Below are 14,471 nucleotides of genomic sequence, written 5' to 3'. Positions count from 1 at the left end.
CAATCCTCATTTTACAGATGAATTAACTCATGTACAAAGAGGTTTAGTGACTTGCTTAGGGTTTCAGATCTTGTAAATGGTGGATTCAAACCTAGGCAGTTAAGATGTAGAGTCCATACACTTACTTAACTATAGTATAGTACAGACAACCATTGCTCAGAACTAGGCACTCGGGTCCAACATGCTTACAGAGTTGGCTGGAATGAAGTAATTTGAGTCAGAAACAAAAATTTCCCACATGGCACTCAAGGTCCAGGTAAGATGTAGGAAATATTAATTCATAGTGCATTGGTATTGAGACACTAGTTCAAAGTTATGAGATAAGCATTGGTTTCTTTTAATCCTGTCAGTGTATATTTGGGAACTCTTCATGGAGTTACTTCCAACTGAGTCTGCATTTGAGGCCCAGATGGGCCTTCTGGCCTCCCGGTGATCAGCTCTGCATATATTTAGCGCTTATTTCACTCCGCCTGGGTTACTGTGGTAGTGGGAAGCAATTCCTTTTGGATAAGATAAAATAGCAACCAAGGGTGTCAGCAAAGAAAGCAAAACAAGCATACAATCTGACACACTGAATTTAATAATACTTCCCAATTATTAAGTGCTTGCTGTATGCCAGACACTGTGCTAAGGACTGAACGTACATGACTCATTTATGACTCACAAAAGCTTTGAAGTAGGTACTCTTATTATCTCTATTTTACAGATGAGAACATGGAAGCTCAAAAAGATCAGAAAGCTTTATCCACTACAGATCTGAAGCAGCATCAGAGGTGCAAAGACCCTAAAATGGGAAAGAGCCTGAGACAATATAAAAAGTCCAGTGTTGCTGGAAAATAGAGTGGAAGGAAGAGAGGTCTAAAATTATACTGGTGAGGCAAGGTAAGGAGAGACCAGATCCTGTGGGCTTATAACCATGACGAAGATGTGATTTTTATCCTAAGAGCTATGAGAAGCCATTTGTTGCGGTCACTGTTACCTTGTATTCATGATATATAAAGAACTCTCAAAACTCAACGGTAAGAAAACAAACTCAATTTTTAAAAAATGGTCACAGGACTTAGACACTTCCCTAAAGAGAATATACAGGTGACAAATAAGCACATGATAAAATGTTTAATACCATTTGATATTCGGGAAATGCAAATTAAAACCACTATGAGGGGCTTCCCTGGTGGCGCAGTGGTTAAGAATCCACCTGCCAATACAGCGGACACGGGTTCGAGCCCTGGTCCGGGAAGATCCCACATGCCATGGAGCAACTAAGCCCATGTGCCACAACTACTGAGCCTGCACTCTAGAGCCCACGTGCCACAACTACTGAGCCCACACACCACAACTACTGAAGCCCGTGGGCCTAGAACCCGTGCTCCACAACAAGACAAGCCACTGCAATGAGGAGCCCGCGCACCACAACGAAGAGCAGCCCCCGCTCGCCGCAACTAGAAGAAAGTCCGTGCACAGCAACAAAGACCCAATGCGGCCAAAAATAAATTAATTAAATTAAATTAACATTTTAAAAAAACCCACAATGAGATGCAACTTTATATCTATTAAGATGGCTAAAATAAATATAAAAATAATAATACCAAGTGTTAACAAGGATGCAGAACTCTGCACTGGAACTCTCCTACATTGCTGGTAGAAGTGCAAAATGGTACAGCCACTCTGGAAAACAGCTTGGCAGTTTCCTATAAAATTAAACCTATACCTAGCTTATGACCCAGCAATCCCCCACCCAGGTATTCACCCTAGAGAAATGAAGATTTATGTTCACACAAAAACCTGTACATACATGTTTATAGCAGCACAATTCATAATTGCTCAGAACTGAAAACAATGCAGAAGTCCTTGAATGGATAAGCAAACTGAAGTATGTTCATACAATGAAATACTGCTCAGCAATACAAAGGAATGAACTGTTAATACAAGCAACAACTTGCATGAACCTCAAGGGTATCATGCTGAATGAAATAAGGCACACTCATGAGTTTCATGGTGTGTAAGATTCCAAATGTATGACAGTCTGGAAAAGGCAAAGCTAGAGGCATGGAGATCAGATCATTGGTTGCCAAGGACTAGGAGCCGGTGGAATATGTGGCTACAAAGGAGATGCATGAGGAAGATTTTTGTGGCAATTGAACTATTCTGTATTCTGAGTGTGATAGGGGTTGCATGAATCTATACCTGTATTAAAACTCATAGCACTGGCCCCCAAATAAAATAAGTGGAAAAAAAGGAAAAGCTCTACAGGCCAATATTGCATAACTCAAACAGAACATCTACCAGCTAGATTCAGCCCATGAGCTATGAGGTTTTAACCTCTACTCTTTAGTTTGTAGTGCTCATATTAAAATACAGCACCTCAAAATAATCTATGGTGTTAGAAGTCAGATTAGTGGTTTCCTTTGGGGAGGAGGAGTGGGTAGTGACTGACGGTCCATATGAGGGCTTGTAGGGTGCTGATAATGTTCTATGTCTTAATCTGGATGGGTTAGGGTAACCAACCATCTAGTTTGTCCAGAACAGAGGGGTTTCCCAAGATGCAAGTCTTTCAGTGCTAAAACCAGGACACCCCTAGGGAAGTTGGAACAGTTGGTCACTCTAGCAGTTATATGGGTATGTTCACCTTGTGAAAATTCATTGAGCTGTATAGTTGTGATTCATGCACTTTTCTACATGTGTGTTATAAAATACTTTGCCTTCAACTGGGCAGAGATGAGGTCTGGTTAGCACAGGGTACACTAGAACTGTTATTTACAATAACGTAGACTTCTATTAACTCAACTTAAGGTTGCATTATCATTTCTCTCAGTCATGCCATAGAGCTAAAGCTGTGGTAAATTAAACCTCTCAGATATTTTTCACATGAACTGCTTTTTGGACATGGCAACCCTTTGCTTCATTTATACAAGTAATTTCTAAACTTAGAGAGAGGACTTTAGATTTTTTTCCCCTATTAAAGTTCATCCTGGGACTTCCCTGGTTGTCCAGTGGGTAAGACTCTGCGCTCCCAATGCAGGGGGCCCGGATTCGATCCCTGGTCGGGGAACTAGATCCCGCATGCATGCTGCAACTAAGAGTTCACATGCCATAACTAAAGATCCCGCATGCCACAACTAAGACCATGTGCAGTCAAAATAAATAAATAATAAATAAATAAATATTTTAAAAATTCAGGGGCTTCCCTGGTGGCACAGTGGTTAAGAATCCTCCCGCCAATGCAGGGGACACGGGTTCGAGCCCTGGTCTGGGAAGATCCCACATGCCGCGGAGGAACTAAGCCCGTGCACTACAACTACTGAGCCTGTGCTCTAGATCCCGCGAGCCACAACTACTGAGCCCGCGCACCTAGAGCCCGTGCTCCACAACAAGAGAAGCCACCGCAATGAGAAGCCTGCGCACTGCAACGAAGAGTAGTCCTCACTCGCCACAACTAGAGAAAGCCCGCACGGAGCAATGAAGACCCAATGCAGCCAAAAATAAATTAATTCATTAAAAAAAAAATTCGGAAAGCAGCAGTGGAGTTAAATTTTCGAAAAAAAATAAAGTTCAACCTGCTTTTGCTCTTATTCTATTATATTTTACTGAAATATATGTTTGGCTTTGGGGATTTAATGTCTTAGCCTGGACCCGCATGATATTTTGCATGCTATTTAAAGGCATGAAAGAGCTCTCATCCACCAAATTCTATCCCCTTCACCCACCCTTGACATTATATATCAAAACCACCACTTTTTTCTGAGTAGCCCCTCCCTCATTGACTCACCTGCCAATACAGTTCCGAACCCTTAGAACACTCTTGTTGTTATAAATTCAACTAAATTTTATTCATAGTAGTTGGGAAATATATGTACTAATTAAGGAGATTTTATGGTTAACCAAGTGTAATGGCGATGTGACATTTCACTCAGAACCCCCTCTTCAGAACTAAGGCACTCATTCCTAGCTGCTGGGAATATTGGTTGCCGACTGCTCGCAACTGAGTACCTCCTCAGAAATTGTCCTGTGTTGAAGGGAGCTGCCTTGCCTAAGGTCATGCCCCCTTCTCAGGGGCAGCCCACATGCAGTGATTGCTCAATGAAGGTCACAAAGGCCTAGTTTCTTTGCTTCATTTCAGGACATTTCTGAAGGACCATCTCAGTCTGTGAGATTGGTTGCGACCTCTTTGCAGCTTCTCCCTCTCTATCCAATCCTGATTTCCTTACTCCTTTACAGGTGTTGTTCCCAAAAGCAGCCCCCAATAATCCACCTGCACACAAATCTCAAACTCAGAGTCTGTTTCCCAGGGAACCTTGGGAAGAATTCTAAGATGACTCCCATGATCTTCACCTTCCAGTATTCACATCTTTGTATAATCCTCTCCCCTTGAGTGAGTGGGGCCTGCGACTTGCTTCTAACTGATGGAATATGCTGAAGATGATGGCATGTCACTCCTATGATTAGATTACAATGTAGATATAAGACTCCCTCTTGCTGGCATGCACTAGAGAGACTCCCTTGCTGGCTTTGAGGTAAACTGCCATATTGTGAAAGGGACTATGGAGAGGGTCACATGGAAAGGAACTATGGGTGGCCTCTAGGAGCTGAGAGCAGCTGTTGGTAAATAGCTAGCAAGAAAACAAGAACCTCAGTCCTACAACTGTAAGGAGATGAAGTCTGCCAACATTCTGAGAAAAGTGGATCTTTCCTTAGTTGAACCTCTGATGAGACTGCCACCCTGGCCAACATCTAGATTGTAGTCTGATGAGACTTTGAGCAGATTACCCAGCCAATATGAGCCCAGGCTCCTGACTTACAGAAACTGTGAGATAATAAATGGGTGTTGCTTTAAACTGTTAAATTTGTTACACAGCAATAGAAAACTAATATACCAACCTATGACACCAAGAGCTAATACATACACTTGTAGAAAGAGTCAAGGAAGACTGGAGAATGAGAAGCCTTCATGGTGTACAACATTTGATTTTGAAATTATAGCAAACTGTTCTTAGAGATATCTCAACTTGTAGAGAAAATCTTTTGATGGGGATTCTATTTTTAATTAGGTAACTTGATATTCTGCTCCAGAATGGAATGAAGTTGAGACATCCTAAAATTTTGCAGTATCTAAATTTGTCAAAACAGTCAAAGGAATTAAAAGTAGAGATAACTTAATGGACAAGATTTTGTCTTATAAAAACATTAGTCAAGGAGAGGTACTCTGAATGGAGGCAAAAAGACAGAACCTGTGAATATATTTGAGCTGAAGTATATATACTTTCTAATAAAAATATTAGTATTGAGAATGTTTTGCATTTAGTAGAATTTTTTTCTTCTCCTGTAGCGGGTGTTTTCTCAGTTAAAAACATTGTGATGAGAAGAATCAATTGAAGATGTTTGCATTTTCAAATTTATTAACCATAAAATGCAACTGTGAAACAAATTGCAGGCAATTTTATGAAAAAATTTAAAACATCACGACCATATTGGAAAAAATACGTTTTCAGAAAATTATTGGTAACGTGGTGTTAGAGACAGGTGTGGCTAAGAAACTGATTAAAGTATGTGAATATATACCAAAAAAATTCTGCTTGTGTTATTTTTCAATGTTCAGATAATCAATATAAGTAAGTGTTTTTTGCTTTAATGTACAGTGATATATGTTGTTTTTATTTTTAGAAAGAATTTTATTTTTTAAATTAGTTTTTAACAGAACTGTTTTATAGCCTACCAATATAATAAAGCCAATTTGTTGATCAGTAGGTAAATATTTCATATATACTGAATTGCTTTAGTGCCTCCTTTCACTCTCTAAAGTATTCCAGTTTAGTTAATATGGTCTCCCTAAGGCTTTAGGATCTTTTCTTTTTGGCTTTATCCCTATCCTTTAGCTTAGCAGTCTCTATAACCCAGATCTCATTTCATATGCAAACTTCATCTTCTGCAAATGTAAAAGGGTCACTTATTTGGGCCACTTAAGCTATCCATTCTTTATCACATTCAAGTGGGATAACAAGGAAAGGGATGTAGGAAGTTCAGAGGTATAAACAGGTTCCTGTTTTTGTTCTCTGGGAGGCCTCTTTTTGCCAATTAATTCATTAACAAGCCCCAAGAGTTGCCTCAGAAAAAGATTGATATCTCCAAGGACACGTGAGTAAAGCAATGAGAAAAGAACAAGTAAAAGGAAAAAAAAACCCACACACATATGAGAACATGTACAGAGAGAGAGAGAGAGAGAGAGAGAGAGAGAGAGAGAGAGAGAGGAGCTCTAACAAACAATAAATATGATTCTGAGGGAAAAAAAACACCAAAATTGTGAGGGCAGGAAGGTAAAGCCTATATGAACCCTAGACACCTTTGCATTAGTCCCCTGGAGGGAAGAGTTTATGCCATTCTTCAGGTTACAGTGCCTCACTGTTGCAGGGAGGGGGACCCCTTCCAGGGCCCAAGAGTGAGCTCTTGTCTAACACTTGGAAATGAATTGTCCAAGGAGGCACGTGCTGACAATGCAAGAGACTTTATTGGGTAGGGGCACCCAGCCGGAGAGCAGCAGGGTAAGGGAACCCAGGAGGACTGCTCTGCCATGTGGCTCACAGTCTCAGGTTTTATGGTGATGGGATTAGTTTCTGGATTGTCTCTGGCCAATTGTTCTGACTCAGGGTCCTTCCTGGTGGTGCATGCATCACTCAGCCAAGATGGATTCCAGCAAGAAGGATTCTGGGAGGTTGGTAGGACATATGGACTGGCGTCTCCTTTTGACCTTTCCCGAATTATTCCGGTTGGTGGTGGCTTGTTAGTTCCGTGTTCCTTACCAGGACCTCCTGTCATAAAATAACTCATGCAAATGGTTACTGTGGTGCTGGCCAGGGCGGGCAGTTTCAGTCAGTGCTTCCCCTAACACCACTACCTTCAACATTGGAGTCCTTTGCATCAGGCCACCATTGTAGTAAAGACCATTTCCCCCTATTATCTAATAGAACTCCTAAGTTGTAGCCAGGTAGATGGCTATCCAGCAAGAGACTACATTTCCCCATCTCCCTTGTGGCTTGGAGTGGCCAAGTGACCAAGTTCTGGAAATCATTGTAAGCCATTTCCACATTGTGACACTGAAAGGGAAAGTTCATACTTTCCTTTGGCCCTTTTTCCCATCCTGCTGGCTAAGAGATGCCAGAAGATGACGCAGCCACCTTGGACTCAGACATGGCAGAGCTTCTTTACCAGCCCTGGACCACTTACCTCTACTCTGTTAACCTAAAAGAGAAACCAACTTCTATCTTGTTAAACTACTTGTGTACAATCTTGGGTCTCTTTCTTATAGTACCTGCACCCACCTTAATAAAACCATGCTGAGCTGAAGTTGCAAAATTTAAAAAGTACACACCGAGTCACTGGAACATGAGTAGACAGACCAATGGGACAAAAGAGAAAGTCCATCATAGAACCAAATACATACAGAAAATTAGTACAAAATCAAATCAGTGGGGTAAGGATGGACTTTATTTTTTAAATGAATAGTGTTGACACAACCAGGTATCTATACTATAGAAAAAGATAAAGTTCCATCTCTTCCTCACACCATACAGCAGGTTAAAACTCTAAGTGGAATGAAGAGTTAATGAATTTACCCTTTGAGCCAGCAGTTTCATTTCTGCAAATTTATTCACGATAAGGACATATCTTCACTTTATGGATAATGTATGTACATTTTCTCATTGTTTGTAATAGCAAAAGACAGGAAAAAAACTTGCGTCTACCAATAAGGGATTAGATTTTTTAAACTATAGTATATAATTGAATGTTATACTATATGAAGTTGTAAGAAAGAATGAGAAAGCTCTGTATCTTCAGGATGTACTTAGGTGAAGAAAGCCGGATGCAAAATAGTGTACAGTACTATGCTACCTTTTGTATAAGAAAAGGGAGAAATGAAAATATATATTTATTTTTGCTTGTATCTGTATAAAGAAACACTGAAAGGATATATCAGAAACTAATAAAATGGTTAGCTATGAGAGTGGAAAGAGTGGGGTAGATGGGGTCAGGAATGGGTATGGGAGTTCTAAATCTAAGTATTATGTAAGTAATAATTATTACTAAGTATTAATAGGCAGTGCGCAGGCGCGGCGACGCGCCTCTGCGGGGCGCTGGGCTCACTGCGCACGCGCGGCCGTCAGCTTGGTCCCAGGTGGAGCTGTTTTAGCCGAGCTGGCGCCGCCATGAGCCTCCGAGATGAGCGCGGCAGAGGCTGACCGCTGGGCTTGGCTGCTGGTGCTCAGCTTCGTGTTTGGGTGCAATGTACTCAGGATCCTCCTCCCGTCCTTCTCCTCCTTCATGTCCAGGGTGCTGCAGAAGGACGTGGAGCAGGAGTCACAGATGCGAGCAGAGATCCAGGGTATGAAGCAGGAGCTCTCCACCGTCAACATGATGGACGAGTGCCAGATACGCCAGGCTGGAGAGAAAGATCAACAAGATGACTGATAAGCTCAAAACTCACGTGAAAGCACGGACAGCTCAGTTGGCCAAGATAAAATGGGTTATAAGTGTTGCTTTCTACATATTGCAAGCTGCCCTGATGGTCACACTCATCTGGACGTACTACTCTGTCCCTGTGACCGTGGTGCCGAGTAGATGGATAACTCCACTAGACCGCCTGGTAGCATTTCCCACTGGAGTAGCAGGGCTTGCAGCAAAGGAACTGACGTCTAGAGAACTTACGTGTCCAGTGTCACCGAAATGTGAAGTAGCAGGGCTACAGTTCAACCCAAGCCTGCCTCCGTAATCCAAGCCCAATACCTGGGGTCTGATACCCCGTTTATTGAAACACCACCTCTGGTTCCCAAATTCTGTGACTCCTTTTCAATTCACACTATGCTTAGCCCCTCTGCAGCATTTCCTGCTATCGGCCATTCTTTCACTTCTGAAAGAATTTATTTTGGGTGTTAAAATTAGTACATGTCATCGTAGAATGATTAGAAATATAAGAAAAAACTTTTTAAAAGACTCAGTAGCTATGGATAACCCCTCTTAACATTGTGGTATATTTTTTCCAGTCTTTTTTTCTATTTATTTTTGTATGGTTAAGGTTATCTGGCACATACAATTTTTTACCCCTCTTATTATGTAAGCCTTTTCCCATATCAATAAATTTCTTCAGATTAGGAGACGGACGTGCTGCTGGCTGTGCTGAGAGGGCAGGTTAATAAATTTCTTTATTAAGGAAAAAATATATATGTATTTGTATTTGTTTAATGTCAGGAAGTACTTGGTTAACTCTATCAATCACTATTGCTTATTCTGAGGTATCTCCATATTTTTAAATATCAGTATAAGAACATTTTTCTATATTGACCTTTAATTAGATTTCCACCATGAATTGATTTTAAATACTTTAGATTGATGAACAAAAAAGTTCTGTTAAGAAGTCTCTTCTGTATCAGTGCTAAAATCCAAGTACCATGAGCTCCAAGACCAGTGGCAGTGCTGCCACTCTATTTGGTTCTGTCAAAGTCCCTTACATCCTTTAGGACCAAGCCCATTTGCCCATATTTGTTCAATTTATAGCTGCAGTTCCTGTAGTAATTCAGCATGTATCACAGACTCACTGTATATATCTACAAATTTTTAAGCCTAACTGCTTGGGAACAAAAGTTGAAATAAACATAGAGGGAAAAATATTTAGCTTCAGGAGGCAAGATCTTACTGAGCTAGATGAATACAAAAATAAATGATATGATGTTTGTGCTTTTTTGTAAATAAATTTATTTTATTTATTTATTTACTTTTGGCTGCATTGGGTCTTTGTTGCTCCACGCGGGCTTTCTCTAGTTGCAACAAGTGGGGGCTACTCTTCGTTGCATTGTGCATGCTTCTCACTGCGGTGGCTTCTCTTGTTGCGCAGCACGGGCTCTAGGCGTGCGGGCTTCAGAAGTTGTGGCTTGCGGGCTCTAGAGCACAGGCTCAGTAGTCATGGTGCACAGACTTAGTTGCTCCACGTCATGTGGGATCTTCCCGGACCAGGGCTTGAACCCATGTCCCCTGCATTGGCAGGTGGATTCTCAACCACTGTACCACCAGGAAAGTCCCTGTTTGTGCTTTTTAAGAGGTGGTTATGCCACCTAAATATTTATGCACAATTTCTGAGAGTTCAATATGTATACATATAAAGAGGTCACATATACATATTTTTAAAAATCTTGAATCAATTTAGAATTAATATTTGTGTAAAGTATGTATGTATGTATTCATAATTCCTACTTATTTTGCTTAACATCTCACATAAAAGCATTTTTCATGTTATGGTACACTTTTCATAAACATACTCTTTTATGACTATAAAATATTTCATCATATAGATGAACCATAATTCACTCAACTATTACTTTCTAAAGGTAGACATTTGAGTTGTTTACAAACACTCAAGAGCACCATAAAAAAAGGACATAAGGAATGTCTTTGTGCATAAATCTTCCTGTATTCTGATCATTTCCTTAAAATAGAGTTCTAGACTTAGAATTACTGGATGGAGGTATATGATATATATGTAGAATTGTTCTCCAAAAGGATTTTACCAACTCCACCAGTCTCACCAGCAGTGTTTGAGAGTGCCCATTTCCTTATACATATAGAGGATTTTAAGGGTTAGGACCACTCACATTCAGTTTATTAAAAACAAAAGTTAAATCTTAGCTCACCACCCCTTTCTTGCCCTTTCTATACTCTCTCCTCCACACCATGTGCCCAGAGTCCTCTGTGCTGCTTCCCAACCACCCAGGGTCTCTCACTGAGCTGTCCCACCCAAGCTGGCCTTCCCTAGAAAAGTTGACACTCTAGACTTTTCCCTCCTTATCTCATCCCCACACCCAAATTCAAAACTCTATATCCTTCATCCTATCCTGTTGGCCTGCCCTGGCCAGCAGATCAATCTTTTTTTTTTTTAATAATTTTTTTTTTATTAAACCAAAGAAACGTTGGGTCTTTGTTGCTGCGCGCGGGCTTTCTCTAGTTGTGGCGAGCGGGGGCTTCTCGTTGCGGAGTACGGGCTCTAGGCACGTGGGCTTCAGTAGCTGTGGCACGCGGGCTTAGTAGTTGTGGCTCGCGGGCCCTAGAGCACAGGCTCAGTAGTTGTGGCGCACGGGCTTAGCTGCTCTGCGGCATGTGGGATCTTCCCGGACCAGGGCTTGAACCTGTGTCCCCTGCATTGGCAGGCAGATTCTTAACTGCTGTGCCACCAAGGAAGTCCCAGTTGATCTTATATATTCATTACCAACAATGTATAATAAATGATAATAAAGAATAAATGTGTTAGGCCAAAAAATGGTCCCCAAAAGATATTCACATCAAATGCCTGGAACTTGTGTATGTTGCCCTATTTGGAAAAGAGTCTTTGCCGATGTCTATTGAATTAAGCATCTTAAAATGAGGAGAAAATCCTTGATTTTCCAAGTGGGCCCTAAATGCCATTACAAGTGTCCCTATAAGAGAGAGGCAAAGGAAGATCAGGCACACAGAACAGGAGAAGACCATGTGAAGAGGCAGGCAGAGATTCGAGTGATGCAGCCACAAGCTCAGGAACAGCGGCCAGCAACCAACGGAAGCTGGAAAAGGCAAAGAACAGATTCTCCCCTAGAGCTTCTAGAGGGATCATGGCCTCGCCCACACCTTGATTTTGGACTTCTGGCCTCCAGAACTATGAGAGAATAAATTTCTGTTGTCACCATCTTTGTAGTAATTTGTTACAGTAGTCACCAGAAACGAATACAGTGCATCACCACGTTCTCTCCGTTAACACTAAGGCTGTACTTTAGGACAAGACTATGGAAGAGATATTGTGGTTTATTAAATAACCACCAGGTGGCAGTACTGTGCAGGGGCTAGCAAGGAAACCGGTTCTGCTACTTCACGTTCTCTCTGGTCCCCTTTCCTTTCATCACTGCAACTCACTGATGCCAATCTTCTTTCTAACCCTAAAAAGCTGCTGGCTTGGGCCTTGGGCATCCACAGGTAGTTTAGATTATAGAGATTAGGTTGGGCATTTCAGGGGATGGTAAGCAATGAAATGAGATCTGTCTTTTAGTACTCTACAAAGCTTGAAGTACCATCAAAGCTGAGCTGTATCCTTTGAGGGAAACAACCCAGGTCTCCCTTTAGGGATGACCTTTAGCAAATGGTGAAGTGGACAAAGCTGGTGGCCTCTATGTTTCTAGCTACTCCTTTTCAGTAAGCCCATCCTCCGACACCCGATGCTCTTTCTGCCCCAAGTCCTTCAGTCATGAGGAAGGTGAATTTCTTAGCTAACATCTATGGGCCAGGCATCCTCCTAAGACCATCTGTACATTATTTCACTTAGTCTTTAACACAGCCTAGAAAAAGCTATTGTAATTATCCTGATTTTACAGAGTGGAAAACTGGGGTTTAGAGTGGTCAAGTAACAGGGTTACAGTTCTTAAGTGGTCGAGTCAAGCCTCAAACCTTGGTCATCTGATATTAATTGCCATATCTTAGTGCTACTCGGCTTCTGGCCATCTTTCTCTAATTTAACATTTACTGTCTGTATCACTCATTTGACTAGCATTTTAATTATCTGTTACACAAATATATGCTATCTCCTAATTAGATCGTAAACTCCATTAAGCCAGGGACTACACCTTAAGCTGTGTTTGCAGCCACGTATCACCTGTGGCAGTGACCCTAAAAGTTTTAGCTTTTCACTAGATGCTTAACATTTCTCATCTTGGGAAACAGTTCCCCCAGTTAGAACCCCTGTCTGTGTCACTTTATTTAATGATTTTCAATTTAGAAAGATTCCATTGAGAACTTTATTTGGAAACTACAAAATTGTTAGGACTGGACTTAGAGCCACCATAATCCACAATAGCTTTATCTCATTTCCTCCTAAATGTTTTAGGATGCAATAGGCCACCTATAACAGGCTTAAATTCCTCCTAGAGGTACAGTATAATAAAATCAAAGATGATTGTAGTAAGTGACATTATTGGGTCAATGTCACCTGCTTAATCTGCAGACAAACCTTTACAGCAGTCAGTGTCCAGATATACCTACAAACCTGTTTTTATAGTTCCCAAGTTAATAGATCCTCTATTCTCATTTTTGCATTGTATATCTGCATTTTCTTAGGCTAATTCTAACTCAAGTTGTTTCCTGTTTTAAATGAACACATATGTAGCTTCCAGAGCCACTTCTTTTCACTTCAACGATTAGAATGAATGTTATTTTAGACATAATAATTAAATCTACCCAATGATGAAGATTCTTTCTGGGATTCTATGAACGCTTCTATATTTTCACACTTAGAAATATATCCTCACTATATTATCTTTTATCTCAAAACTCTTATGTCAATTTTGCACTCATTTAGTTGGATTTCACTGTACCTATATATTATTCTTGCAGTTTTTTTCCCAGCTTTATTGATATATAACTGACATAATATTGTGTAAGTTTAAGGTGTACAATGTGTTGATTTGATACATTTATATATTGCAAAATGATTACCACCAAAGTATTCTTTGATTTTTTAATGGTCTTAGGCAAAAGCAATACAATATTGACCTACCTTCATATTTACTGGTAGAATGATTAGGGTGCATTAGTTTAATGGGCTACCCATAACAAAGTTATCAAGTGAGACCACAGGTATGAAAGTGCTTTGGAAACGGTAATTAACAACACACATGTAAAATTATAGTATTGTTACTGTTATTCTTTTGAGAAATATTACAAGAAGAGAAATCCAAAGAATATTTAATGATTACATTTTGATCACTGTGTAACCTAAGAGGAGTTAATATTTGAAGATAGGAGAACCTTCCCAGAGCTTCCTCAATGTAAGTAATTGCTTAACCCAGTGCCTTTCAAGCAATAATGTGTATAGGAATCCTCTGGAGATCTTGTTAACATGCAGATTCTGGTTCAGTTAACATGCAGACTCTGGGTTGGTCCTGAGAGTCTGCATTTCTGACAAGCTCCCAGGTGATGCTCATGCTTCTGATCTCTGGACCACACTGTGTGTGCCAAGGAATAATTTTGGCTCTGCCTCTTAAACTCAATCACTAATCCTATTATTAAGGGCAAATGTGTGGTTGCAAGGAAACATATATTCAATAGGTGGAGACATTATCCCTTTCTCATAAATACAGAGCTGGCACTGAAACTCTGGTTTGGAAGATGAGCTTAAAAATCATCCAGGTAGGGGCTTCCCTGGTGGCACAGTGGTTAAGAATCCACCTGCCAATGCAGGGGACATGAGTTCGAGCCCTGGTCCGGGAAGATCCCACATGCCGTAGAGCAACTAAGCCTGTGCGCCACAACTACTGAAGCCTGTGCACCTAGAGCCCATGCTCCGCAACAAGAGAAGCCACTGCAATGAGAAGCCCACTAGCCCCCGCTCGCTGCAACTAGAGAAAGCCCGCGGGCAGCAACGAAGACCCAAAGCAGCCAAAAATAAAATTAATTAATTAAATAAATTTTGA

The 14,471-nt window shown here is 40.8% G+C and overlaps 1 pseudogene; it reads left to right on the top strand.

The window, feature by feature from the left end:
- Window positions 1–8,211: 8,211 nt before the first annotated feature.
- On the top strand, window positions 8,212–8,761 carry LOC133082351 (guided entry of tail-anchored proteins factor 1-like; annotated as a pseudogene).
- The last annotated feature ends 5,710 nt before the right edge of the window (window positions 8,762–14,471 follow it).

Source organism: Eubalaena glacialis, chromosome X, assembly GCF_028564815.1.
Source record: "Eubalaena glacialis isolate mEubGla1 chromosome X, mEubGla1.1.hap2.+ XY, whole genome shotgun sequence".
Classification (NCBI taxonomy): domain Eukaryota; kingdom Metazoa; phylum Chordata; class Mammalia; order Artiodactyla; family Balaenidae; genus Eubalaena; species Eubalaena glacialis.
The sequence above is the reverse complement of the archived record's forward strand: the minus strand, read 5'-3'. Positions and strand labels throughout refer to the sequence as shown.